This window comes from Girardinichthys multiradiatus, chromosome 20, assembly GCF_021462225.1.
Source record: "Girardinichthys multiradiatus isolate DD_20200921_A chromosome 20, DD_fGirMul_XY1, whole genome shotgun sequence".
Taxonomy (NCBI): domain Eukaryota; kingdom Metazoa; phylum Chordata; class Actinopteri; order Cyprinodontiformes; family Goodeidae; genus Girardinichthys; species Girardinichthys multiradiatus.
The window spans coordinates 7,898,073-7,916,592 of NC_061812.1; the positions used below are offsets into that span (position 1 = coordinate 7,898,073).

Sequence of the window (18,520 nt, forward strand, 5' to 3'; positions counted from 1 at the left end):
GTTATCATTTTTGGCCGTTAATTAATTTTTTTTTTTTTTTTTTAGTTAGTTAAATTTTATTGTGTCAGGACTTGCTCTCCCACCTGAAATATTGTTATAATTACGGATTTTTTAAAGTAATGCTCTGAAATGTAATTTTCTAATCATGCAACATAGACAGTATTTGCCCCCAGATGACTGTTTCTATGTTACAGAACTAGGAATGATCATTTTCTATATCTACTGTTTCTTTGTTGTAAAAGCTGGAAATGATTTAGTTTATAGAGCACACCTAATCCCCGGTTTCCTTCAAAGGGTTGGATTTGATTTATACTGCATAAAAGACTGTCATTAAAGCCTTTCTATACACATCTTTACATATTTCTGTAATTTCCTCCCCAGTCCTCTGAGTTGTTCCAGTCTGGTCTTCTGCGCACCAGTACCACAATCCTTTCACAAGCTCTCCTTATTACAATAACCAAGGTCCTGTCACTCATTGTGTGAATTGAAAGCAACAGTGCAGAACAAATAGTCTCTGAAATTCCCAGTGGGTCAGGAACAGAAGCCATTTGCCATTATTGATGATTAGCATTTGAAAAGTGCAATCATTCAGTTCCAGCAAAGTACAAATAAGGATTTTCAATTCTTAATAGGAATCCATGCATTTTATAGAATAGTTGACCTTTTAAAAGGTTGATACATTAAAAACATTTCTTACGAATTGCCAAGAATCCCCAAAGATTTCCACTGTTATCATTAAAGCTTTTAGTGTTTTATCCTCATGCATTTAGTCACATTAAGTCTATTAAATATATAATGTATATATTTTTCCTCAAACTAGTTCCAGTTCTAAACATGAATCAGAAGTTGCTTGGTACCAGTTCTTTCTGTTTTCACCAACTCTACCATTACAAATCCAGTGCTGCTGCAACATGCACTCTTTGCTGGGTTCAGGAGACAACATCCAACTAAAATATTAACAAAATCTCCTTAATTTGTTTTGCTCAGACAAAACGTTTTTTAAGCTTAGGTCTTTGTTAGTGTGAATTCATCCTATGTATGAATTTAGGTAATTGTGTGTGTGTGTGTGTGTACATGAAACAGTATAACTTTAGGAAAACTGACCCTCTAGCTAATGGCTGATTTTCAGACCTAGACCCTGGTTAGGCTTTTTAAAGGACCAATCTGAAAATATCTTAAAACGTTGTGTATAACTCCGGTGTGCCCCAACATTTTGATAAAGTGTAGGAATTGCTGGTCAGAAGCTTTTACAAACATATTGTTATTTTATCCACCATCTATACATTTGATGTATGGCATTGAGCTGTTCACAGGGAAAATGTGAAAAATAATGTGATTTCTGGTTTAGATTAACTCTCTCTGCATTGCAACCATTGAACCAGAGCAGTTGTAGCACTGGAAATGTTTGAAGGAAAAATCCATTTTGTCACAGCGATTCATAAAATTTTTTGAGCAGTTTGTTTGCTGTATATGTCGATATTACAACCTTTTAGGGTAAAGCATAATATATGTAACACAAAAAGTTATTACTTTGTTTAAGCTGTTTTCCAAAATGTTTGTGAAGTAAACAATGAAATGTAATGTCCTCTCTGCTTCTGAATTGCCTCAAACAATATAAAAAAGGCATTAGAAGGTGAATACGTCTTGAAGCTTTTAATTTGTTTGTCCCCACTTTTTACTGTGTACAAATAGAGAACTGTAATTAACATTCAGTGTAGATCTGCATTATTAACCCTCAAGGTTTCATAATAGACCATTCACTGGAAGCAGAACAGGTGGTAAAATTGGTTTTGGGTATTTAAAATCAAAACAACAGAATTACATTTAAGATCTTTGCAGAAATAAGATGACACATTAAAGTGATGTTTGTTTTTAGCTTGTCATTAAGGTTTGTCAAGCTTTATATTCGTAGATATGTTTTCAGTTCCTATGTGGCTGAACTGATGAGTAATTCCAGTAATGGGTCTATAGGAGCTCATCTTGGTTATTTTTTTGCCCTGTATTTGTGTTTTCTGGTAGTTTCTAGAGAAAGGCTAAAGGGAATTGATTTACTCTTCAAATTGCTCTAAAAGCCCTTTTTGTGTGTCTGTGTGTGTTTGTTTTTGTGTTTTCCTTAATTTGTTGAGGACTTGCAGAACCTGCAAGTGGATGACTTGTCATATTTTGCTGATTTCCAGTATTTTGTTTTTAACAAAGCAATACATGTTAGTCTTATGACTTTGAGAGCATAATGTCTTACAAGGAGCTTTTCTCTATATTCAGACTCCATTAGGTCAGTTGCTTGCATTCATAACTTTTCACTCATTCTTCTTGAACTTGGCTCTTGTCTGCTAACATATATGTACTTTGCTGTAAGTGACTTGACCCTGTCATTAAATTATCACATGTTGTTGCAAAATAATTAATTAATCAATTATTGAAATAATTGTCAACTATTTTAGTAATTGAAAATTCATTAACTAGAGTACACAGACTCTGAAACATGCCATTTGCTAAAAGAACAACCCACTCAGAGTAGTATAAATATATACATTTTGCATTTTTAAGCATATTTTGCTATCAGGTTATTAATCGAAAAAATAATCGACATATTTATAGGTTAGCAAAATAATCTTTAGTTGCAAGCCCTAATTGATAGATTGCAACACGCTGAGACTTTATAACCAAGCTTTACATCAATGATTGAGATTACCTATATTAACCTTGTTATTCTGTTGAATGTGGCTGGGCTACTTCCTGCTGACACTGGGCTTAAACAAAGAGGCTGATCATTTTACGTGGTACATCAACAGCAAATTTAAGGATTGTTTATGTCTTTAAATTGTTTGGTCTAATAAATCCCAGACTTTATGGTAACAACTGACTATTGCTCCTCTCTGCTGACACAACCTTATTCACAAAGGCACAAAAAGGATTGCAAATGTCATTCATTAGAGCACTGGGCCACTGAGTGAGTGAATGAAAGCTTTAGAGTAGTAGTCAATCTCTTTCCTTCAGTGCTGCAATTGTCTTCACAATGCCTCCTCAGCATTTTTTCCATAAAATTGTCCTAGTGTAATGAACTATCCTCTGGACAGAGAAATGGTAGCACTGGTCAGTAAGAGCTAATCTCACCATATATTCACTGTTACAGGCTCTTCCTGCATGCATCTGTCTAATAAACACAGTGACTAGTGGAGAAATAGTTCCTCTGCATCCCTTTTGGTGGTTACCATGGCGATAAGTACATCTTTACTGAACTTGTCACACAAATGGACTTGTGGAGAGGTGAAAGCACTTAAGAATGTGCAAGTGCCATTATGAAATCAGTCTTCTTGATTATCTTTTTTTTGTGCTTTGTGTGGATAGAGGTTATAAAAAATACAGTGATAATCATCATTTACTTAAGTTGTTTTAGAAGAAATATGTTATGAGTTAGAATATTTGGCATAATTAGAGGCTACATCAACTGCTGCTTATACTACTGATTTTTACAGAATTGCTGTAAGAAGAAATCATAGTAATACATGCAGTACTTGTGGAGATTTACCTCAGATATTTTTGAATATTATTTGTAAAGCTTAAAGCTTATTTATTATGAGAGAACAAGCATTAACATGTAACAAGTAAATATATAAAACTATTATTTAAAAAAAAAAAACCTTTGTATTTTTCAACACGATGAGATAAGTAACTTATCTTAAGAAAATCTTAAAATACTTTTCTATTAAGCCAAGCTTTTCTAGGTTAAAAAACCTCTATATATAACATAAATAATGGTGAAAGCAAGCTCTGAATACCACAGATTAGTTCTGTAAAGAAAATATTGTGTGTTGTAGGAAATATAGAGTGAATTATTAAACCTTTTTTGTAGTATAACACCATACGTGCAGAGACAATATGGAAGCAAATGTGTCACAATGTTCAAATTAAAATGTATTAATAAAATGCTTTTTCATTTTCAAAATGAAGCTGCATTTTTTTGACTCATAAATAAAAATAAATCATTCAAACTGCATTTTCATTTTCTTCTCCAAAACAGCTCAATTTTTAAATTAATTAAAATGATAAATAAAATAATTAACATCTCATTTTCAAAAGATGTCTCAGCAAAAAGGGTCCAAAATTAATTTTGAAAGGTCAAATTTGAAAATTAAAATATATTAACAGAAATGCTTTTTCATTTTAAAGTCATGGCTGCATTTGTTGACTCATAAATGAAATTGCTAATAGATCTTTCAAACTGTGTTTTCATTTTCCTCTTCAAGACTGTTCATTGTGTAGCACAACTAAAGAGCAAACTAAGAGCAAATGCTTTTTCGTGTTTCATAAATAAAGTTGACTTCGCAATCCTAGCGGCGCATAAGAGTGACGTCAGTGGCAACTCTTCTCCTGCCCCAGACTGCACCATTACGCATCTTGGACGTTAGGGAGCGGTGTGCATTGCTCCTGAGACGAAATGAGAGCGCGAAGATTGTGTTCAGACACGGTGAAAAATCACCATGTTCACATCTGTGCCAGAGCTACTAAAGGAAGGGTCCTGGAAGGGCAACAAAATCTAATAGTACAGCCCTGTCCCAATACCCACACTACACCCTATGCCCCTCTATGAAGTGTGCACTTTGTACAAGTGCACGTAGGGGTTGAAGTGCGCAGGTTACAGGCGTGCAAAATTGGAGAATTGGGACAGTAAGGGTTACGTCATCGACTTCCACCTCTGCACCGTAACTGCAACATCAAAAAGGGCGGGCTCCGGCGCTGTTTTCAGTCTTGCTGCTAAAAAAATATTTTAAAACTGCAACAAGCAATTGTTATGAGGGGAAGAAAGTGCAGGAAATGAAGGAGGCTTTTACACCAAACTCTCGCTGCGCCAGTGTTTCTTTGAAATGTAACTTCAGGTTTATTGCCTACTGACTGCCCAGACTCACTCTGAAGAATACCGAGAGAGCAAATCAGTAGAGGCAACTGTGGCTCAGGTTGTAAGAGTTTGTCATGTAACAGATTGGTTTCCCTGTTCGAACCCCCGTTCCATGTGTCTCAGTTGATGGGTCCCTGAGCAAGACCCTTAGCCCCAGAAAGCTCCCGGGGCGCCGCACAGTGGCAGCCCTACTGCTCCCTAAAGTGAATAGTTAAAATGCAAATGTTTATTTCTCCATTGTGAGATCAATAAAGTCTAAATTGTTATTATTATTATTATTAATCAAAGCAAAGGGTGGCTATTTTGAAGAATCTAAAATGTAAAAATGTTTAGAGTTACTTCACAATTTTTGTTTACTACTGTATATAATTCCATATGTGTACATTCACAGTTTTGTTGCCTGTGGTGAGAATCTACAATGTAAATAGTCATTAAGTGAGAAAGCGTATCTAAAACTTTCAGTGTAAATACCCACATGTAACATTCCTTTTAGACATACAGCATTTGATCATAAAAACTTGAAGGTACTTTTCACAAAGAATATTTCCTAAATTTAGCCAAACTCTATCTCTCGCTGGGTAGAACAATTGTTCTCCATCATAAAAGAATCTTGGCTGACCACTTTTTGAGCTGTTTCTGTCAGTGTGCTGTAATGACTCCAATGTAAATAATAGACAAGCTCTTTGATGTTGACGGAAAAGTTTGATGGTAAGAAGAGATATATTGCCACAAAAGCCTATTGTGGGGAACTGTTGTTCTTGTTTTTCTTGTATTAAAGCAGTCGGATGGGTGTTTCCATCTGTGGTGGCCTGATTAGGAGTTTATGAAACCTTCTGTCGAGCCCCTAATTGCTTAAAAAAATCATTTTATGAAAAGACCACTGCAAACAACAAAACTAAAACCAAAAAGCAGAAAAAATGGCAACATAAAAATTTTTAGTTTTTTTTAACATAATACAAACTAGTAATAAGCACAATACTTGTGCATTCATAAGTAGGGATGTGTCAATTAAATCAAATGTAAAATTGGGGTTAATGGCATTTTTGAATTAATGTATTGAAGTTGAGAGCCTCTTTTAGATAGTTCCATCATAAAGTCACAAAGACGAACCCCTCTCTGAGCTGCCTCTGGCCGTTCTTAAATCACAAATCAATCTGTGAGATCCCCTACCAACATAAGCTTTCAAAAGTCTATCCAGCATCACACAATCAAAGGGGCCATGGCATGTAGCTCAGTCATATTGATAAAGAGCTTTACACATAAAATAAGTGTGTAAATCTCTTAAAGGGTTGGATCTCCTTCCGGGTAATCAATGGAGTAGACGTACAGCGAGCGTGCTCCAGCTGTGTTGTTACTCTTTACTTTCTTTAGCTCTCTTACTTTCTAATCAACTCCATCCACAAACTGAATAATTTTAGTTAATCTGATAGTTAAATAGTCAGTTAGTCTGATAGTGTGGACTTAAAATGCTGCCTAAACGACAGAAAGACAGGTGCAACTCCTAGCCTAACACTTGATGCCATTAAAGGACTGCTTGAGGATCATCACCAAAAGCTGTCTGCAGAGTTCAAGTTGTCCTTCAATATGATCAATTCCAAACTGGACCAATATAACATCTCCTTAGATGAACATGACCAACACATTTCCTCACTGGAGCTCGCCTCCGAACACCTAAGCCAGTTCGTAATGGATCTGGAGAATACTTGCTCCACTCTCCAGGATGAGCCAGAATAAAGGCTAAAGTAACTAACCTGCAAAGCCGCAGTCACTGTCAAAACATTGCATTCTCAGGCTGGCCAAAACTGCCGAGAGCATCTGCCCTACAGAGTTTTTTTCCGCAGCTACTCCAAGAGATATATTCGAAGGGAACTCTGCTGTCGCCACCTGAAATAGACAGAGCCCATCGATTGCTGGCTCCCAAACTGACTGCAGAACAGCTGCCGCGACCTGTCGTCATCATCTTGGAGTGTTACTGTAAGCCCTGTTGTTTTATAGCATATAGCTTATATTAAGCCTTTTTTTGGAGAAACTATTCTAACATGTATACACCATGGTTTTCTCTAGAACCAAAAGCTTGACCACATAATATTTTTTTGCCTAATGTAATTGTTTATGCCAAAGTAAAAAGTTATGTGAAAAACTGAGAATGACAAACATCTGGAGTAATAATTTCTGTAATTGCTTGAATTTGAAAAGCCAGACAGCAAAATTTCTCACTATTCCTTTTTAAGGGATAAACACTTCTTTTTAGCTTTAACCTTCGCATTGCTTTAATTCTGTCACCAAATGATAGGATGTTAGAACCACTTTTAGAATAAAGTAGAATAGAAATATCCTTTATTGTCCCTCTGTGGGGAAATTCAGGTGTACCAGCAGCAACAAAAAATAAGAAATAAGAGAGTAATGGAAATTTTATACTATAAAAAACAATATACAGTTAGGAGAAACAACATACTCTGATTTAAAGGAATGTGCAACTTTGTAGGATAATTTTCTAGATTCTGTAGGTTTCTATTCTAGGTGATAATTTAACAAATGTACAAAATGTGCCTGCATATTTATGCATTTGAAAACAACAAAAGCCTATTTACAAGAAATGGAAAATTTATGAAAATAACACCAGGGATGTAAACACTAATTGAGTTTGTTGGGAGCAGTGATGGTAATAAAGTAACAACTGCTGGGAGGAAGGATCTGTGATAGCACTCCTTTGTGCACCTAGGATGCAACAACTTTATGCATAAGGTAGGAGACATTTTCACAAGTGATGTTATTTTTGCCAGAGTTTTCTGTCACCCACCACCTGCACTAGATCGATGTGGCAATCCTAGCAAAGACCCGGTCTTCTTGATGAGCTTATCTAAACGCTTCCTCTTAGCTGTAGATAAGCTGCTGCTCTGACATAGCACACCATAGAAGATGGTTTATGCTAAAAAAGGTTTTCAGAAGTGCCCATTGCACTCCCCAAAAAATCAGTATCCTTAGCAAGTAGAATCTGCACTGATCCTTCCTGTAAAGAGCATTGGTGTTATAACTCTAGTCCAGTTTGAACACCCAGACCCAAGAGTCGACTATCTTCAGTTCCCTGGATGTTCCCCCCTGTTTGTGTGGTGGATCTGTGCCTGCCGAAATCCAGTTTATTCAGCCATTATCAGGAGATCGTTCTGCTGGCACCAGTCCACGAAGTCCTGTGCTCGCTTTCTAAACTGCTTTCTATAAAGCACTGTTATTCTTTACCGACGAGCGCTTTAACTGAATCATTAATGCATTTTCTGTAACAAATTTGTGAGTCAAGACACTCGTTTTGCAACGGTATTTTCTGTTGGTTTAAAAATGCCTCACACAAAGTCATTTAGTATTAATGTTTTGAAAACCATCCTCTGTGGGCTAAACAATGTGTCATTCAAACCTATCTTTCACAGACATTGCTGTTATTGGCTGCAACGAGATATGCAGACATCTGACTGGTTAGATAGTCCAGTTCCCCTGCAAATGGCGCATGCTGCACCAAGTCAGAGAGACAGATGAGCTGACAATAGCTCTTGGAAAAAAGTAAGAGTAAAAAAGTAAAGTTAAGAAAAAGTAAATAATTGAATGATTAAATTGATTAATGATCCTAGGGACAGAAACGTTTTGGCTAGGTTTGATTGTTCATTTGTCTGGAGGAGTGAACCAACCACTCTTCATATTACTTTTAAATATTTGAACAACTGAAATAACAAAAATGTAGGAACTAAATAGAGTTGCAGGAATTAAAGATAAATAGAAAGGAACGCCTTTAAAACTTGAATGAAGCAAGTTAAGGAACTCTTTTTTTTTTTTTTTTTTTGTCTGCAGACTATAACCAAATTGCACCCTATTCTGATGTGGACGAATTTGAATTTCCTTTGCTGATACCGTGTGGAATTGTTAATAGTTAAAACCTGTTTAATAGGTCTTTTGTTTACTGGTTACTAACATAAAATGGTTGTTAAAAAGGGGAAAAAAATAAATTTTTTAAACACAAGTTCAACCTAAGTTCAAAGTATTTGGTAGCTTCTTCCCCTTTGTGTGTCATGTTCTATGTTTTTACTATCAACCCCTCTTGACCTTGCCTATAAACTGGTTTGTAATAACTGAGTCACTTACTTATCTTTACATTGGTTACATAAATATTGACAATAATCTGAAATAATCTGTTTGTCCAGCCTTGGTGCAGTATCTTCACTGATCCCAAAGTTTTTTGTATCTGTTATTTCAAAAATATTTGAGAACAAATTTGGTTGGCCACAAAATACAATTCAATTCAGTTTTATTTATATAGCGCCAATTCACAACACATGTCGTCTCAAGGCACTTCACAAAGGGTTTGGAATGGTGTTGGGTTGTTGGGGAGGTTAGAATAAACTACTGAGTTTGGTCATTTTAGAATGGGCTATGCGTAGGGGTACCAAGTAAAATAATAAACTGATAAAGTTTGTCCATCTAGAGCCCACTGGTGGCCATTGTTATACTAAAAACCACAAGGATTGGGGATACCTCTCTCTGTCAGACTGATTATAACCATTGGAAAAGAGAAGGGGTCACACAGGTAGCAGAAATGGAGGGTGTGTTTGCACCTCAATCATAAATGAGCCGGTTTAGGCTAAACCTGACTCCCCTTTACTCCAACCAACAGGGAGGGAGGAAAGCAGAGGTAAAAATAATTGCAGAGTGTTGTTTCCTGTTGCATTGTGTGAAAGGTGGGTCACTTTAAAATGGGTGAAGTCAATTCAATCGAATTAAACAGATTTTAAGTCAGGTACATACATACCACTTAATCCTAACTATGAACAGTGCAGTCAGATTCAGTTATTCAAATTGGTTAAAAAGTTTTTCTGTCTAAGGGAACCCAGCAGATTGCATCGAGTCAGCGACTTGTAGCAGTCACTCCTCCTGGATGATCATGTAGAGACAGTGGACAGTCACTGGCGTTGACTTTGCAGCAATTCCTCATACTGAGCATGCATGTCAAAAATAACAAGGTTTTTTACTTTATTACCGGAGGTCAATTTAATGCCATCCAGGTTAAGTGACTGACTAACTGGGTCGGCCTTTCTGGTACAGCACTAAATTGGTTTAAGTCCTACTTGAAGGACAGGGACTTCTGTCAGTAGGTAACTATGTCAGAGACCACAAAAATCACATGTGGCGTTCCCCAAGGATCCATCTTAGGGCCCCTTCTATTCAATATCTGCATGCTCCCCCTAAGTCAGATTTTAATAAACAACAACATAAGTTATCATAACCATGCAGACGACACACAGCTATGTGTTACAATGTCACCAGGTGACTATGAACCCATTCAAGCGCTGGGTAAATCCTTAGAAGAAATCAATGCATGGATGTACCAAAATTTTCCTCAGCTGAATCAAAAGAAAACTGAAGTAATAATCTTTGGACCAAAGGAAGGGCGTTTAAAAGTTAGCCCACAGCTTCAGTTAATACAGCTAGAAACCACCAGTCAGACTCGAAACCTGGGTGTAGTGATGGACTCAGACCTGAACCTTCAGAGGCACATAAAGACAGTAACAAGGTCGGCCTTCTTTCACCTAAAGAACATCTCCAGGATTAAAGGACTAATGTCTCAGCAGGACCTTGAAAAACTAATTCATGCGTTCATCTTTAGTAGAATTGATTACTGCAACGGTGTCTTCACAGGTCTGCCTAAAAAGTTGATCAGACAGCTGCAGTTGATCCAGAACGCTGCTGCCCGCGTTCTCACTAGAACTAAGAAAGTGGAGCACATCACCCCGGTTCTAAATTCCTTACACTGGCTCCCTGTAGCTCAGAGAATAGACTTTAAAATACTTCTGTTAGTCTATAAATCACTGAATGGCTTAGCATCAAAATACATTACAGACTTGTTGTCAGTGTATCAACCACTCAGACCTCTCAGGTCTTCTGGCTCAAATCTACTCTGCACACCCAGAACCAGAACCAAACATGGAGAAGCAGCTTTTAGTTCTTATGCTCTACTAATCTGGAATAAACTCCCAGAAAACTGTAAAAGTGCCAAAACCTCAAGTTGCTTTAAATCAAGATTAAAAACTTATTTGTTTAGGGTGGCCTTTGACTGTGCCAGCTAAACATTATTAGTTACATTTTCAGTCCAATTTTCCTTTCATTTTCTTATCCATCATTCAATTCTTTATTTTATTTTATTTGTTTTTTAATTATTTTTGTTGTTTGATTTTCTGTAATTTTCATTGTAATGTTTTTCCTTGTGTACAGCGCCTTGAGTGCCTTGTTGCTGAAAAGCGCCATATAAATAAACTTGACTTGACTAAGCAGTTTCTGTTTCAAAGACTCCGGTCCAAAGACGACGACTTTTGTCTTCTCTGAATTTAGAAGCAGAAAATTTAAAGTCATCCAAGTTTTTATGTTTCAGGACATACTTGAAGTCTGTCTAACTGTTTGGGCTCATCAGGATTTATGGATAAGTAGAGCTGGGTATCATCAGCGTAACAGTTATCAAAGCAATCAGTTTCAAAGCAGAAGGGTTCATCATAAAAATTCTAAGCTATAAATGAGGAAGTTTAGTAACTCGTGATTCCTTAATAGGAATTTGTTAGCATCATTAAAACTCAACCTAATATTTTTAACAACGATTGGTCTATGTGGAAAGAATTATGCTTAGAACCACAAATGTGTTCCATCAGAGCCATGAGTTGTTACAGGTCCACAGTAGACATTGTGCACAGTGATTTAGGAAGTTGCATCAGGTTATTGTCTGATTATATCCATGGGTAGTTCCATCACAAGAATCGGATTTGACATGATACTGTTGTACAAAGCAAATTCTGCTGACTTTAGAGTGTCTCTTTCTCTTTTTTTGTTATCCATTTGGTCCCTAATTCATGACATGTAGGGTCTTAAAGGTTGTGGACTTCCATAGTCACACTAAACAGGCTCTTCATACTTGAAAACCATTCAGATTAGCTCTACTGTTTTCAGTCCAATTTTCTATTCATTTTCTTATCCATCATTCTATTTTCTTTATTTAATTTTAACTTTTAATTTTTTTTTAAATTACCTCTGTTGGTTGATTTTCTGTATCATTGTAATGTTTTTCCGTATGTACAGCGCCTTGAGTGCCTTGTTGCTGAAAAGCGCTATATAAATAAACTTGACTTGACTTGACTACAGTAAACACACAACTATTAACACCCATTACGGAATGCTTTGTCGATTCACATTGTACAAGTCCTGTTTGCTTTCAGAGCATAGTGCTAAGATTGCAGAACAAAGGGGCGTGGCTTATAACTTGCCGCATTGACCTGAGACATGTTGCGGTTAGTTGTTGCTGCCAAGAGTGGTAAAACCAGTTATTTGGTTAAGGATGATTTGGTCAGCTTTTTTTCCTTAAATGAAATCGTTACTTGATTTTGTATTTGGTCAGCTTTTTTTCCTTAAATGAAATCATTACTTGATTTTGTATTTACCCCGGTTATCTTTGTCTGAAATTAAGATTGTTTTTTATGGTCTGAAACATTTAAGCGTGAAAGAAAAGCAAATACAGAATAGATGTGTAAGAATGTTACACCATTTATTTTTGAGAAAATTAGTGTAATTGTTTGGCAATTTGATTAAGGTCAGAATTAATTAAAATAAGGTTTATTTTAGCTATGTTTAGTTCTTTTCAAGCACATCTGTGCTTCCTTAACTATAGTACCAATAAATAGTAGATAATTTCCTTAGTTCAGTCACTGATTAGTAATACGTCTTGACACTACATGCCTTAGCTTCTGCAACATCACTCACCCTGTAATTGCTTTTTCTGTCTTCTGTCAGCAGAGAAATCATGTACTGTAGATCAATAAACTCATATGCCATTATTTTCTCAGGGCCTGAACACTGTGTAGATGTATAAAGAGATGTGGTGATGTTGATCAGACAGCAGAGGGCAGCCATCTTATTTTTTAAATGGTAGAATTGGAGTTACACTGTGAGGGTCTTTGTGTTAAACTGCAGCTATACTTGTCAAAATGTAAAACAACTGATAAAACATAAAATGCATGCATTCACCTTTAATTAAAATTGATGTTTTATGTTTTTCTTGCTTGCTCAAGACGTGTCAGATAGAGAGGTGGAACCTAAAATTAATTGCTCTGCAGCAACTATACGTGTGCATTACTTTGTTGAGACAACAGGGGGCAGTTGTGTTACAGCGTGCCAGCTGCAGTGTATTCTCACCAATCTAAATCATGTGGGAGAAAAACCTGATATGAGAGAGGGATCAGGAACCCAGTGAAATTACACAACAGTCTGTGTCGTGTGGATGACGGAAGGTCCTTGTTAAGCATATGGCAGGAGAGAGGAAAGTTGTGGGTGTGCTTTTGTTTGTTTGGAGGACGAGAGCAAAATCAGCAGGCTACCAAGAGAGAGGAAAGATAAAGGAAACAGAATCTAAACCTTCCTTAGCCCAAAATTCCTGGTGCTGTTATGTAACTGTGTCTGCAAACAGGGGGAGGTGGGTGTGTATATATGTGTATGGGAAAGAAAGTGTGTAATGGGGTATAATTGATAGAAAGTGACAAAATCCTCCTCACACACAGTCAGGCTGTAGGGCAGACCTCATTGACATTAACAAAAAAAGAAGAGGGTGGAGAAGGGAAAACATCAGCAGGAAGTGGTAGAGCATCATCTTCTACCACTTTATCCATCCCAGGTCCACAGAGCCAGGCATGTGGCTTCTTTCTTCACCCCTCCAGATTAGCCACAGTCTTTACATTGTTCATGTCATGTTTAGGTTCTCCTAGCCGCTACCATTTATGCTACCATTAATGCTACCATTAATGTTTTCTTTCATCCTATTTCTTATGTTTTTGTATTTATATCAAAAGAAAGCAAGAACATTATAAGACTAAAAACAATAACAACATTGATTTTATTCTTGGGTTTTGTCATTTTTGTTCTTTATAGCAATGTGATCACTATTTAGGCTTTTCTGGCTCCTATGGACATTTTATAAAAAATCCATGTCCGCCACAAATTAGCAGTATTTGCAACAAATACATTGAAATAATCAAACTGTGCTGGTACATGGTTATAATGATGCGACTGACACATCAAAATGCAAAGAAACAACAATCTTGACATGTAAAAAATGTTTTAGAATATAATTTTCTGTTTGCTAGATTTATGTATTTATTTAAATATATTTTTAATACTTTCATCAGCTTGTACACCCATATTATCTCTTCCTGTTTCTATCAGTTTATTTTTCTTAAAAATATTTTTTATGAATTGTGGAGAAATGTTTTTAGCAAAGTGCTCAAATCTCAAAAACACATTTATTTCATTAGTTTTCCAGTTGACCTTTATGAAATATGACCTCTGATCAAACCTAAAAAAAACAAAAGCCACCTTCTGCTGTCACATGTTAATTATTGGATCCATATAAACTTTGAGCAGATTATATAAAATTACCTTAAATCATAGTTTGTCAAAGTCAGAACAAAACACTCTTCAGACAGGCATGTTTTTACGCATGGTTGCTTCAAAACATCTGTGGCATTCTGTATTCAAAAAGTCACGTATGAAATGACAAAGTCTCCAAAAGTTTAAAATGGCAAAGGGGTGAAATGACCAGCACCCTGAAGAGAGACATATTTTGTTTTTCTTGCTTTTTCTTTTGCATTTTAAGTTGAATTTGACATGGAATGTGCCCCTGTTAGCAACTCCTCACACTAATTTTATTTATGAATCCTGTGGTATTGGCCTTCACTCAGCTCAGCACCATCAGTTTCTGAGAGCAGTCAAGTCTCTGCTGACTACTTTTCTTGCTGTTAACAGATGATGTCAAACAGGATGGGTCCCAAAACTTTGGTGTGTGAAAAAAGTGGGCAGAATTATTAATTTTAGAAGGTCAGTAGCATTTATCTCATGTTGGTTGCCCTAACAAATTACTTTCTCACTAATAGAAAAGCTATCAATACTTGAGTTGTGTGTGTCTACATGTGTGTGTGTGTGTGTGTGTGTAGTACAGGCTTCATTGTCTGAAGTGGTGCAGGCAGAGAGCAGAGGCCCTGAGATGCAGGTCATGGATCCCCATGGGGCTGGACTGGTATTTAGAAATTATAGCAGGCCTTCTGCTCCCACAGGACTGTTGTTCAGTCTGTGCTCCATGAGAGTCTGTCTTCCTCCAGCTGGGAAACACTTTGGGGCTGTGAGTTGTGCTGAAGCATAGGCTGAGTTTTGAAAAGGTGAACTGTAAAATAATATTTTAGACATTGTATGAATGCATTTTAATCTATTTGCTCTTAGATTTGATTTTATGTCAGGGATTTTGTTAGTATTTTTATCTGGCTAGCTAAGAGGCTAGTTTCTATTCTATGGAAAGAGTGTGAGGATATGAGTAGCTCTCTGGAGCTGTTCCACAGTTTAAAAGGTTATTTAAGGCTGTTGCACTTGGCTGGATGAAGAAACTCTCTATCAACACTACCAAACATGCCCCTGCTGTGGTGCAATGTTAGACAGATGACTGCAGTGCTGCCCTGAATCAGACACCCTTTCAAGTACTTGTTTTGCACAAACAACTGTAAGCTTCTAAATCACTTGCACAGGGACAGTAGTTCTCCACACATTGTCACTTCTCCTTTCCTGAAATCCATATGTTAACTGGCTCGTTCCATCCAGCAAGCAAATTAATAAATTATTAATAAAAACTATTACAATTTGATACAAGAATAAGTAGTCTAGAAAAGGTTATTAATAGCAGTGTCTTAGCCAATCTGAGCATGAGATCACTGGACCCAGGAAACTTGCCAAAATGCGTGAGCACTAAAGCTGTTTAGCTCAGTAGGATGGTAAATGGGCTGAAACTAGAATTGTGTCTTACATCGAATCCCAACCACATTGTGATCTCAACGTGTGCAATATCACATTGCAAAGGACTGCTTTGTTGTAATATTTGGTGGGCCACTATATGTCAAGTGCTTCACAATAATTTATATTTTCCCAGCTGTATGGACTTTCACTGTCTTTTATACCAATACTCGAAGATCGATATCATCATCACAATATTCAAGGTCGTGATTTGTGAAAATTGTACAGCCCTGGCTGAAACTCAGCTTACCCGAGTTTAAAGTCTGCACGGTTTACTTGGTTTTGTTCCAGCTGTAAAGTTTCCTGTGAGGCTGTTTTGTCATTCAGGCATATACAAAAGCTAAATTCATACTTTAAAGATTGCTATATGTTAAAACCTGTGTGACATTGATTTCATAAACTGTACCACTGCATAGGGTCCGCCAGGAAGCTGTGTTAGGCCCCAATTTCTGTGTCTGTAGTAGCGGATAACTCTTGGTATGATTTACATATGTAGGTATTGGTTTCAATGAAATCAGTCTACTCCGATGATTTTAAACGTTGTGTGGACATCTGGAACAGATTATGCAAAAGGTGACACTATATATCGTAACTGTCATTTTAAAATAATATATTTGCTTCAGGTGTAACCTAGTTGTGTCGACATAGATAAATAACCAATAAAAAACCTGGTAACAGGTCATCAACAGTCATCAAGGATACACTCCTGCAAGCAGGTATTTTCAAATCTAGATTGTGAGAAAACACTTTTTTTCAGATAAACTGGAAAAATGGCTCTGAATACAGCAGCACAGTGACTATCCCTGGTAAAGTTGTGTAAAAAGCCTTGAAGTAAATTTGTCTTTCAGTACAGTAGCATAATCTCATTGTTAAAAGGTAAAGAAATTACCTAACAGTGAACTTTGGAGTTTTTCTTACCTCCCGGAGCATCTTGTCCGCTGTAGATACATTAGAGTCTTCGTCCAACCTGGTTTGTTTTTTCTGTTTTGCACAGTAGTTGGTAACCTAGTGGTTAGAGAGTAGGACATTTTTGTCCTGGAGAGGCCACAAGTAACCATGTTCGAATCCCACAGCCTGCCACTCTGAGTCCCTGAGTAAGACCCTTAGCCCCTGAATGCTCCCCGGGCGCCACACAATGGCAGCCAATGCTCCCTAAGGGATGGGTTAAATGCAAAGGACAATGTCTCCATTGTGAGGTCAATGAAGTTTAAATTTATTTAGTTAATAGAAATGGCACCTCAGTGTTAAATCATATTTATACTACAGGTAAGCAGGAAGACATGAATTACTCAGTGCTGGAAAAGGATTTAGGGCTAAAACAACTGTATTAAACGTGATTAATTGATTGTTGAAATAGTCATCAACTAATTTATTGATCGAATCGTTAACTGGAGTATAGAGACTGTAAAACATGCCATTTGCTGAAAGAACAACTCACTCAGAGCAATAATTAGGCCAAAATTGTGAAAAAAATATATACATTTTGCATTTATGATGAAAAACCTTAGGGTGTATTCACACTTGCCACTTTTGGTCCGCTTTAAACGGACCAGAGTTCGTTTCCCCTCTTGGTCCGGACCTTTTGTGCAGGTGTGAATACACTCAAGCGAACCCTGGTCCGGACCAAACAACCAGACCAAGACCCACTTTTTGAGGTGGTCTCGGTCCGTTTCCAAATGGAGTCTGGTGCTTATGGTCTGAATACAAACCGGCCCCGATCCGAACCAACTACAAAAAGCGTACGTCTCTTTGGACATAAAAAGCCACCGTAGCCAGTAGCAAAGGTGTGTGTTGTAAGGTAATCACACCTGATAAACTGTGTGTTGCCTAGCAACGCTACTGGCTCGTTGTGGGACAAGGCACTTAGAGAATGGAACGGGGTTCCAAAATTAAAAAAATGGAATGTCTCAAAATCTGTGTTGAATGAGCTGCTCTTCACTCTCACAATAATATTGGAGCTGTAATAACCACACAATTATGCAGAACAGAGGTGCTGCATGCAGCACGTCTACAGCTGTTTTCCTACATTTCCGGGTCTGTGCTCTGTCCCGCCCCCGTCATTTCTGTCCAATGGGAACAATGATCGTCACCCGCGTGGCGTTGTTTACAAGTAATAGTTCAATTGCAAAAAGTACAATGTGAAAACAAACCGCACCAAATGAAAAAAATGAAGTTCGCATTTGGTCCGGACCAAACAAGCGGAGCAAATGACTTTCCTGGTTCACCTGGTTCAAATTCTGTAAAGAACTTTCCTATGGAGCACCTTTTTCTATTTGTTTATTTATCTATTAATCGTAAAAATAGTGAAAAGATTAATTAATTAGCAAAATAATCAGTAGTTGCAGCCCTAGAAGGATTTATGCAGCGAACTGACTCTGTAGTCATCTCTACAAGATCTTGGAGAAAAATTAACGCAACTCTGGACAGAAATATATGTTGTGACATTACAGAAGCTCATTGAAACAATGCCACAGTAAACGCGTGCCATGATCAAAGGTAAAGACGGTCTAACAAAATATTACTGTTCGACTGTTTTTTGGGATGGGGAGTGTATTTGTGCCTTACTTTTCCTGCCAATTTATTGCAAACCTTATATCTACGGAGATCCAGTTTTGTATCTTAGTGGTTTTACATATCAAAAACAAAACCAACCCTTTCTCCAGTTCCTCAGATCCTCAGGAAGAGCATCAGATCAGTGTTTCATTTTTCCAATACAGCTTCACAAAGTTATGATTAGTTCATATTTCCCCAGGCAAACATTAACCCTTCTCAGGA

The 18,520-nt window shown here is 37.1% G+C and overlaps 1 protein-coding gene across 2 annotated transcripts in view; it reads left to right on the plus strand.

Annotated features, from left to right (window-relative positions):
• slc12a5a (solute carrier family 12 member 5a) overlaps positions 1 to 18,520 on the plus strand; it is a 233,407-nt gene that overhangs the window by 667 nt on the left and 214,220 nt on the right. The gene's annotated exons all lie outside the window — the stretch shown is intronic.